Genomic DNA, 10236 nt, shown 5'->3' on the forward strand with positions numbered 1-10236 from the left:
ATAGCAACTCTCAGCAAGACAAGGCCTGGAAAAGGGTCTTCTGTATTGTCCAAGTCAGAGGATGGCATATTTCTTTTCTATAAAGGGGCACATAGTAAATATTTTTAGCTTTGTAAGTCATATGTAAATAAATGTGGTTGTGCTCAAATAACACTTGCAAACAAGGTGGTAGGCTGGCTTTGGCCCATTAACCATAGTTTGGAGAACCCCTGGCCCTAAGCAAGAGGATATCATTCAATGGAAGTACCCAGCCTGTGAAGCCATAGAGTACATTGCTGCCTAAAGCCTGAGATATGTTCCAGAAACAAATATTTCTAAGATACTTGAGTCATCCTTACCCCATCCACATATTGGATTTAATGTTCAAAATCTATACAGGCCCCAACATCTTTTCACAGTTTGAATGGGTTAGGAAATCACATTTAAAATGAGAGTTGAAAACTTAGCAAAATTAAGCCAAGTAAAGAGGGAGGTAGAGTATTTGGATAGAGGAAACAGCATATATAAAGATAAGGATTTGAGGAAGAAGGTGTCATCCATGGTAGACACTGTTCATTGCCTTCTTTACATTCATTTACCCTTTTCTTACTCTGAATGTGGTTGCAATTTTTATTTTCAGATGTCCAATCCAATCTCTGGATGGTCAGGATAAGCTGATTAGTTCAAGCTAATCAGTGGATGGCATGCCTTTGGTAACTATCCTATATAATAAAAGAGTAATATGTAAATTAGCCACCACTCCTTGACATAGCAGACGCTGGTGACATCGCCTTGGCAATGGGAGCCCAGCATCTGCTCCTTGGCCGTGGAGGGAGGGGAGGGGTCTCTGGCCAGAGGACTGGGAGCATCCAAGCCATGGTCGTGCAGCGGGAGGGAAGGGGCCTGTGAGGCCACGAGCCCAGAGTCCGTGCCACAGCCGTGTAGCTGGGGCCTCTGGGGCGTGAATGCAGAGTCCACGCCACGGCCATGAGGCGGGAGTTAAGGAGCCTCTGGGGCCCCAAGCTCAGCGTCACAGCGGCAGGGGAGGAACCAGAAAAGTGGATCTTTCTAGTTCCTGATGCTGACAGAGCCCTATGGGTGCTGGGGTCCTTCACTACAGCCCTCAGTTGCAGACTGGAAGGGCCCTGCCAGCAGTCCAGACGGAACCAGCATGGTGCCACAGGGGGGGTGGGGGGGTTGTCCAGCAGGCAGGCTACAGACATCAAATCCCTGCCACCGAGGCCACCCCCAACACACACACTCGTAAATAGTATGGTCTAGGGCAGTGTTTCCCAACCTTCTCTCATGATGAGAATCACCTGGTGGAGTTGTTAAAACACAGATTCCTGAATCCCAACTAAGAAGTGCTAAACTAGAATTTTTGGGAACATATAGGTAAAATTGTATACTTAACTAGTGCTCTAAGACAGATTTTATATACAGAGCACTAAGTTAGGTATGCAATTTTACCTATATGTTCTCAAAAATTCTAGTTTAGCACTTCTTAGTTGGGATTCAGGAATCTGTGTTTTAACAACTCCACCAGGTGATTCTCATCATGAGAGAAGGTTGGGAAACACTGGTCTAGGGGACGACTTCTAAGGCAAGGCTCCCATGGCAGCTGATGCTCACCATGCCAGGTGAGAAAGCCAGACCTGAAAGCCCAAGCCCTGAGTACCCGAGCTGCAGGGCATCATGGGCTGGTGCCCTGAAGAGGCCCCAGGACAAGCATCTTCCCAGAGGCTATGCGGAAGGAGGGCATGAACCTCTGACTAGAGGCTGGGGTGAGGGATGCTGGCGTCTTTGCAGGCCAAGACCAGGCTGAGGGACACCCCAACCCCAACCCCCATGCATGAATTTTGTGCACCGGGCCTCTGGTCCTATATAATAAAAGAGAAACATGTAAATTGACCATACCTCCACTATACTCACCAGCCAATCAGGAGGAGTATGCAAATTAACATGCCATCTTTGTCAGATTAATTTGAATACTCAGGTGCCTAGCGGCCTGGGTCCTGGGAACATCCTCAGGACCCAGGCTGCTCCTAGCCTGTAGGCCTGCGCATAAGCCCTGAGAGGCTGGGGTCCCAGAATGCCCCCGGGCCTATGGGCACAGATGCCAACCGGCTGGTGGTGGGGCAGGACACCTGGGTTGTTGCCAAGCAACAAATGCAGGCATCTGCCTCGCCCTGGCTTCTCTAGGCCAGTGGGCCGTGCATGGAGGTGCGGGGTTGCTAGTGGGTGGGGCGGGATGCCTGCTCACCAGCCTACCTAGAGCATACTGCCCAAGGCAATGAAGCCAGGCGCCAGCTCTGGGCCTGTGGGGAGCATGTGCAGGCACAAAGAGGCTGGTGGGTTGGGCATGGCAAGATGCCTGCCTTCCTTGCCTTGGGCAGCACACTCCAGACATGGGCAAAGCAGGGAGGTGCAGAGCTGCCAGTGGGCAGGGTGCTTCAGGCCAGTGGGCAGCACGCACAGGTGTCCCATCGCACCCAGGCTGCTCCAGTCCTATGGACAGTGCGCGTGGAGAGCCTCTGGGTGGGGGAAGCGAGCGGTGGAGGGCACAGTACTTGCCACATGGCTGCAGTGGCAGCCATGAGTGTGCCAAGTGGAGCCTGCAGAATGAGCTGAAGTAATGCCTGCAGGTCAGCAGTGCCAAGGAGTGACTGCACAAGTCCTGCCTCTGGGCCCAGAAGGTGTGTGATCGCAGGGACAGCCACTGTGGCAGGCCAGATTGAAGTCCTCATGGCCTTACCATGAGAATTTGCAGACCTGCACAGCCTTTAGGCCTCAGGTGCACACATCCTCTTCTCCCCACCTGGTGTGCAAACATCTCCCAGCATGCTATCACCCATACACGCACATGCAACAGTCCGGGACCATGGCACACACAAGTTCTCCTCTGCCCCTACACCACACTTCCATCAACCCCAGCATGCTTATGTCCCCCACAGGATATGTGCACAACCCCTCTGGCATGCTCACACCTTTGGAGTATCTGGGTGTTCTGGGTGCTGAGGGTGGGCGCCTGTGACATGACATTGAGAGGGCCCAGTGATGATGCCCTATTACTGCAGAGGCCAGTGCAGTGACAAGATCACCTCCGTCAGGCTAATGCAGGTGCTGAGGTAGGAGCAGGTGTGGACAGACACACCTGGCAGCCCTTGCTGAGGTGCCTTCAGTCAGCGTTCAAGATCAGAAACCCAGAAGAGGTGAGGAATTCCTTCCTCTCAGTGAAACGGTGGGATAGTTGGGGTGACTGCAGAGGACCATGCACTTTGGGTGCCGCCATCCATGAGCAAAGCTGCCCTGACTGAGCCTTGCTCACTCACTCTTGCTGGGTGACAGGACATGCTTTTCCAAGTTAATGAGATAAAACATTGATTTTCCTGCTGCCTGTGAAGGTGGAAAGTGGAGTGGGGAGACATGCAGGGAGTTAGCAAGGTTCCTTATCTGGGGGTTCCAAATCCGCCGTTGGTTCCTTTCACAGCTGACTAGAGATATATAGGGTGTCCCCCCAAAATGTATACACACTTTGAATACCTACTAATTCCAATGGTTTAAGAATGAAAAGAGCCGGGACCGGTTTGGCTCAGTGGATAGAGCGTCGGCCTGCGGACTGAAAGGTCCCGGGTTCGATTCCGGTCAAGGGCATGTACCTTGGTTGCGGGCACATCCCCAGTGGGGTGTGTGCAAGAGGCAGCTGGTCGGTGTTTCTCTCTCATCGACGTTTCTAACTCTCTGTCCCTCTCTGTGTAAAATCAATAAAATATATTTAAAAAAAAAAAAAGAATGAAAAGAAACAACAATGGAGCTTCCATCTGTTAAAAGTACGAGCACAAACCAGCAATCAGACATTCCCTGAGGGGTCCTGGATTGGAGAGAGTGCAGGCTGGACTGAGGGGTCCTCCTCACCCCCGTGGGCACAAATTTTGTGCACCGGGCCTCTACTTACTAATATTTGTCCAAAAGATGCCACCTGACTTAGGTTAGATCAGAGGTCAGCAAACCACGGCTCACGAGCCACATGTGGCTCTTTGGCCTCTTGAGTGTAGCTAGGCATTAGACCCACTTCTTCAAAATGGACTCGCTCTGGCTGAAAACCAACTTCTGCACATGGGCCATGAAGTTTCAATCGCACTTGTGTGCCCACATGTGGTATTTTGTGGAAAAGCAACACCTAAGGGGCCAAAGAGCTGCATGTGGCTCTTGAGCCATGGTTTGCTGACCACTGGGTTAGATCAATAAAACCCACTCAGAGAGGGTGGGCAGCAAACATGCAGCTAGCTTTCTCATTTAGGAGGGAAACAAAACCTCCTCACTGCATTGAAATCCAGTTCTGAATGAGACTTTGGGTACCTAGACTCATTTGAGGAGAAACTGAACTGTCTGGCAGCGGGCAACACTCAAGGGCAGCCTTCTTTCAGAAGTGCATGCATCCATTGCTGTGGGACAAAGAGACACAAGGGTCTCGTAGGGTGGGGCTGATGGGAAACCAAGGCTGTCTGCTCAGCCCTGAGACTCCACTCCATCCAAGCTGAGCACAGAAGCTTTCCCAGCAAAGACACAGCTGATCTTCACAGCCAATTGGCCTGGAGGTCAACTCCCCCCAGTGATACCAACAACAATCAAGGTTTAACTACAACAAGACTATGAACACAACCCACAAAGGGGTGCACCAAGAGTGTCCACCTTAGGTAACTGGGGAGGCTGAGCCACTGGGCCCTGCTAGGACATCTACCGTGTTTCCCTGAAAATAAGACATCCTCTGAAAATAAGACCTAGTGCATGGAAGGATAAGACATCCCCTGAAAATAAGACCTAGCGCAACTTTGGGAGAAAAAATTAATATATGACACTGTCTTATTTTCGTTGAAACAGGGTAGCAGACAAAGCCACTCTATCAACTTTGGGAAGCACCCAAAATACGGAGACAAAGAGGCAGGTCGAAAATGAAAGAAATGGAGGAAAGGAAACAACTGGATATAAAGTTTAAAACCATGGTTATAAGGTTTTTCAAGAATTCCTTAGAAAGGGCCAATAAATTTAATGAGACCCCTGAGGATATGAAAAAGGATCAACTAGAAATTAAGCATACACTGACTGAAATTAAAATATATATATTATACAGAGACCTAAAGCAGACTAGATGATTGCAAGAACCAAGTCAAAGTTTGGAATACAAAGAAACAAACAAACAAACAAACAAAAATACTCAACTATTATAGAACAGCAAAAAGAAAAAAAAAAATCCAAAAAGTTGAAGTAGTGTAAAAAGCCTCTGGGACAACTTCAAGTATACCAACATCAGAATTATGGGGGTCCCAGAAGAAGAGAGAGAGCAAGATACTGAAAACCTATTTGAAGAAATAGTGATTGAAAACTTCCCCCACCTGGTGAAAGAAGTAGACTTACAAGTCCAGGAAGTGCAGAGAACCCCAAACAAAAGGAATCCAAAGAGGACCACATTGAGACACATCATAATTAAAATGCCAAGAGCAAAAGACAAAGAGAGAATATTAAAAGCAGCAAGATAAAAACAGTTAGTTATCTATTAATACAAGAGAGTTTCCATACAATTGTCAGCTGATTTCTCAACAGAAACTATACAGGCCAGATGGGAATGGCAAGAAATATTAAAAGTGATGAATAACAAGAAACTACAACCAAGATTACTCTACCCAGCAAAGCTATCATTCAGAATTGAAGATCAGATAAAGAGCTTCACAAATAAGAAAAAGCTAAATGAGTTCATTACCACCAAACAAGAATTATATGAAATGCTGAAAATTCTTTAAGAAGAGGAAGAAGAAGAAAAAGGTAAAGATAAAAATTATGAACAACAAATAAGTATCTATCAACAAGTGAATCTAAAAACCAAGGGAATAAAAAAATCTGATGAATAGTATTAACTGGTGAATATAATAGAATCAAGGGCATAGAAAGGGAGTGGACTGACAATTCTTGGGGGAAAAGGGGAGTGGGGGTTGCAGGAAGAGACTAGACAAAAAGCATACACCTATGGATGAGGACAGTAAGGGGGAGGGCAGAGGGTGGGTAGGAACCAGGTGGAGGGGAGCTATGGGGGGAAAAAAGAAGAACAATTGTAATAATCTGAACAATAAAGATTTATTAAATTTAAAAACCAAACAAAAAAAGAAAATAAAGCTGCACTAAGTGACACATGGATAATTTTTTTTAAAAGGAAACTTTGAGCTAAAAAGGGTCAATATAATACAAAGTAAATGAGGCAAGTAAGACCAGACATTTTCTGGTTGGAATTTTTAAAATTCAAAATTTATAAGTAAGTCTTATGAACATTTAGCTATATAAAATAATTTCTCTATTTTAAACTAAAATTGTGTGGGGAGAAAGGGAGAAATAAAACAATACTGTTATATTTTCTTATCAAGGTTAAATAAAGTACAACTTTTAAACACAAAGGTGAATTAAAAGATGTTTAATTTGTTCCAATTATCTAAACAAAAACAAAAAAAAAGAAAAATGTAGTATATAAACCAAATAGCATGAAAATATAATATTTAAAAAGGAGCTTATAAAAGATAAAGCAAATATAAATGAGTTAATTCCCCTAATAAGAGTTTCAGACTGAATTGACAAAAGAAAAACAGCTATTTGCAACTATGAGATATCTAAAATAAAGTCCCCTAAAAGTTAAAAATATTTTTATTTCAAGTATATAAGTGGCCCTTAATAATCAAAGTAGAATTTAATAAATGAGGCAAAGTCATTTTATGTTGATAAAATAGCATATGGTCAATGAAAATAAGAGGTGTTGGCCTTTATATAATAATAAATAATGAAGCCTGGACTGAGCTACCATTTTCACTTACATTAGCTAATTTAATGTTCAGAGCAACACTATGTAATAGACATGATTATTATTCTCATTTTACAGATGAAACAGCTGAGCACAAAGAAGCTCAATAACTTGTTCCAAGTGCTCACTGTTGAGGACCTAACTGGGTTTAGACCTTGGTCTCTAAGACTTGAGAACCTCTAAGATACTATGTTAGTGTATAAGAAAGGTTAATCCTTGCTTTATCTGCATCGGAATGCTTACTCAAAATGCAAACTCCTGGCATCACCTCAGATATATTCTAGAGCTATGACATTTGCATTTTAACAAGTACTCCAGTTCATTCTTATGCATGCTAAAATTTGAGAACCACTATACTACATGTGCTGCCTCCAAGAAAATGAGAGAAACACAGCTGAAGTGGAAATCTTTAATCTGCCCTTTCTATCTTAAAGAGATTAAGTAGAAAAAACAACAAATGATTTAAATATTAATCAAGCTATCAGAACAAAGGTAAAACAGTACAGAAAATCTGTATTACTTCCACATATTCCTTGTATAATTACAAAACTGATCACATAGACTCTAAAAGAAAACAAATTTTAAAAAGCAGAGGTAATAAAGGCCACATGAGTTGATCACAACGTGCTACAACCAAAGTTTAACAATAATTTAAAGAAAATGATACAGCTAGTTAATTTTTAAAATAACTTTCCTAAATAGCTATTTAATTAACAAAGAAAACCTAAAGCTTCACTTATAGAACTTCTTGCATGAAAATCTATGCACTGGAGGGGGGTCCCTCATCCCAGCCTGCCCCCTCTCACAGCCCAAGAGACCTCAGGGTTGAGAGGCAGCACGGCAATCAGGGGAAGGTGATGCCCTAAAACACCTCTGCTGCTGCCACTGTTGGCAGTGCAAGCCTCAGCCAGCCCTGGTTATCTGAGCCTTGGGCAGCCCTGGGAAGCTGGGAAGCCACCATCTGAGGTTTGCCTGCACCTCAGGCGTCGGCTGGGCAGCCGCCATCCAAGACTTGCCTGCGCCTTGGGCCAGCCCTCGGAAGCTGGGTGGCTGAGGAGACTGGGGGACTCTGGAGGCAGATGTGCAGAGCAGCCAGGCCCACCTGGAGGCAGGCTCAGCCTTGCAGTGTGCCTGCAACCCTGGCAGGGCTGAGGGGACGGGGCACAGCCATCTTTGAGGGTGGGGCAGTCAATTAACACATTCCCTCCTTATTGGCTATGGGCACCGCCATCTTTTCGGTTTCTAGATCTGGAAGCTGATGACACAAGTGTGTTGATAAATAGAAAGCCATTTCATAATTGACACGGTGGGAATGGAGACGGGGAGACAGAAGGACAGGGTCATGTCTACATTTCAGAAGAATCACTCTACGAGCTATCTCAGTGCAGAATTGAGTGTAGCAAAACTAGAAAGACATTTGTTATGTAGATTATTCTATCCAGAGATGATGGTGACATGAACCCAGGCAGGACTGGTAAAGAAGAGTGCATGCACAAGTCAAATTGTTAAGTGTTCTCCAAGTCCTTATTGAAAGAATGAATATGATTATCTCAGAATTGTCCCCCTAAAATATTTCATGGAATAATTCTACTTCTATTAATTTATCTTAAGGTAAATTAGAATTACCCACAAAGATGTATGTAAAAGATATTTATAAACAGTGTGAATTAGGTTTTTCAAAATATTAAATATAACCTACAGGTCCAACAGTAGAGAAGAGGTTAAATAAATTACAGCAAAGCCCTAAAGTCAAATAATATTTAGCATTAAAAATCATGTGTGTTTTCTTTTAAAAGTTTAATGATCTAGAAAAATTCTCAAAATATAAGTACAGTGGAAGGAAAGCAAGATATAATTTTGTATGTTCCCAATGGCAGAAAAATATTTTTAAATCTACACGAAAATATTTGTGTGGTAAGCACCACAATAATGCACTCTCACCTCCAAAGATGTCCATGCACTAACTCCCCAAACCTGTAAATAAGTTACCTTATGTGGCAAAAGGAACTTTGCACATGTAGTTATCTTTAAGGACCTTGAGATGAGGATAGTGGGTTTGATGTATTCACAAGGGTCCTTAAAAGCAGAGAATCTTTCCATTGGTATTTTTAAAAATATGTTTCCACTGATTTCAGAAAGGGAGGGAGGAAAGGAAGGAGGGAGAAAGGGAGAAAGGGAGGAAGGGAGGAAGGGAGGGAGGAAGGGGGAGACAGGAAGAGGGAGACAGGGAGAGGGAGACACGGAGAGGGAGAGGGAGAACCATCATGAATTATCAGCTGCCTCCTGCACGCCTCCTACTGGGGATCAAGCCACAACCCGGGCATGTGCCCTGACCAGGAATTGAATCGTAACCTCTTTAGTTCATAGGTCGATGCTCAACCACTGAGCCACACCAGCCAGGCTTTCCATTGGTGTTTGAAGGAAGATATATCTATGAAAGAAAAGCACAAAGAGATGTGACCTTGCTGGCTTTGAAGATAAAGGAATGAGGCCATTAGCCACCATAGGGGTGGCCTCTACAAGCTTGTAAAGGAAATAAAATCTCACTTAGATCCTCTAGAAAGGAAAGCAGCCCTGGCAATATCTTGATTTTAGCCCAGTAAGGCTTGTATTGGACTTCTGACCCACAGATTTGTGTTGTTTTAAGCCACTAAGTTTGTGGTAATTTGTTAGGGCCTCAAATAGAGAACAGCTCAGTGTGCAAGAAAATAACACCAAGAAGAGTGTAATTACAGTGATTGTCCCAGGCAGTGGAATTACAGGTGATTCTTTCTATCATGACCATATTTTTTTGTAGTCTCTAACTTAGCTATAATGGAAGCAAGGGGAGAGAGAGAATATTGTTAGTTTTCTTTCATTTTGTGTATAAAACCTTACGTATATTTGATTATTTCCTTAAGATTTCTTTTCTTTTTTTTTTTTTTTTTTAAGTGGAATGAGTGAGTCAAAGACTACAAATATTTTTAAGGGCCATGAAATTCAATGAAAATTTCCTCCAGAAAAGTTATACCAATTTCTACTCCAACCCAATATTTCTCTTCACTAAAACTTTGGGTGAATTAGTTCTGCCAGTTCTCTTTCACTCACTTGTAAGTAAATTAAACTACACAAAAATATAGAGCCAGGAAAAAGGAAGCAAAATTGAAATAAAAGTCAAATACTCAATTTCACATTACCTTGTAACATGCATTTAGGGCCACTTCACCCTACAGAGTATGCTAAGGGGTAATTCTTAAGCCACTCAAAGTTAAGACTCCAGTGTAATATTACTTATTTTCTCACCACTTTGTTTAAATCTAGAAGGGCCAGGCGCTTCTTCAGAATAGTCTCTTTCTGAAACATCCAGGAGTGCCCATATTTTCAAAAAGCCATTACTTTGGACTATAACCTCCCTTCTAACTTTTTTTCTTTCTTTC

This window comes from Pipistrellus hanaki, assembly GCF_964339955.1.
Source record: "Pipistrellus hanaki genome assembly, chromosome: X".
Lineage (NCBI taxonomy): Eukaryota > Metazoa > Chordata > Mammalia > Chiroptera > Vespertilionidae > Pipistrellus > Pipistrellus hanaki.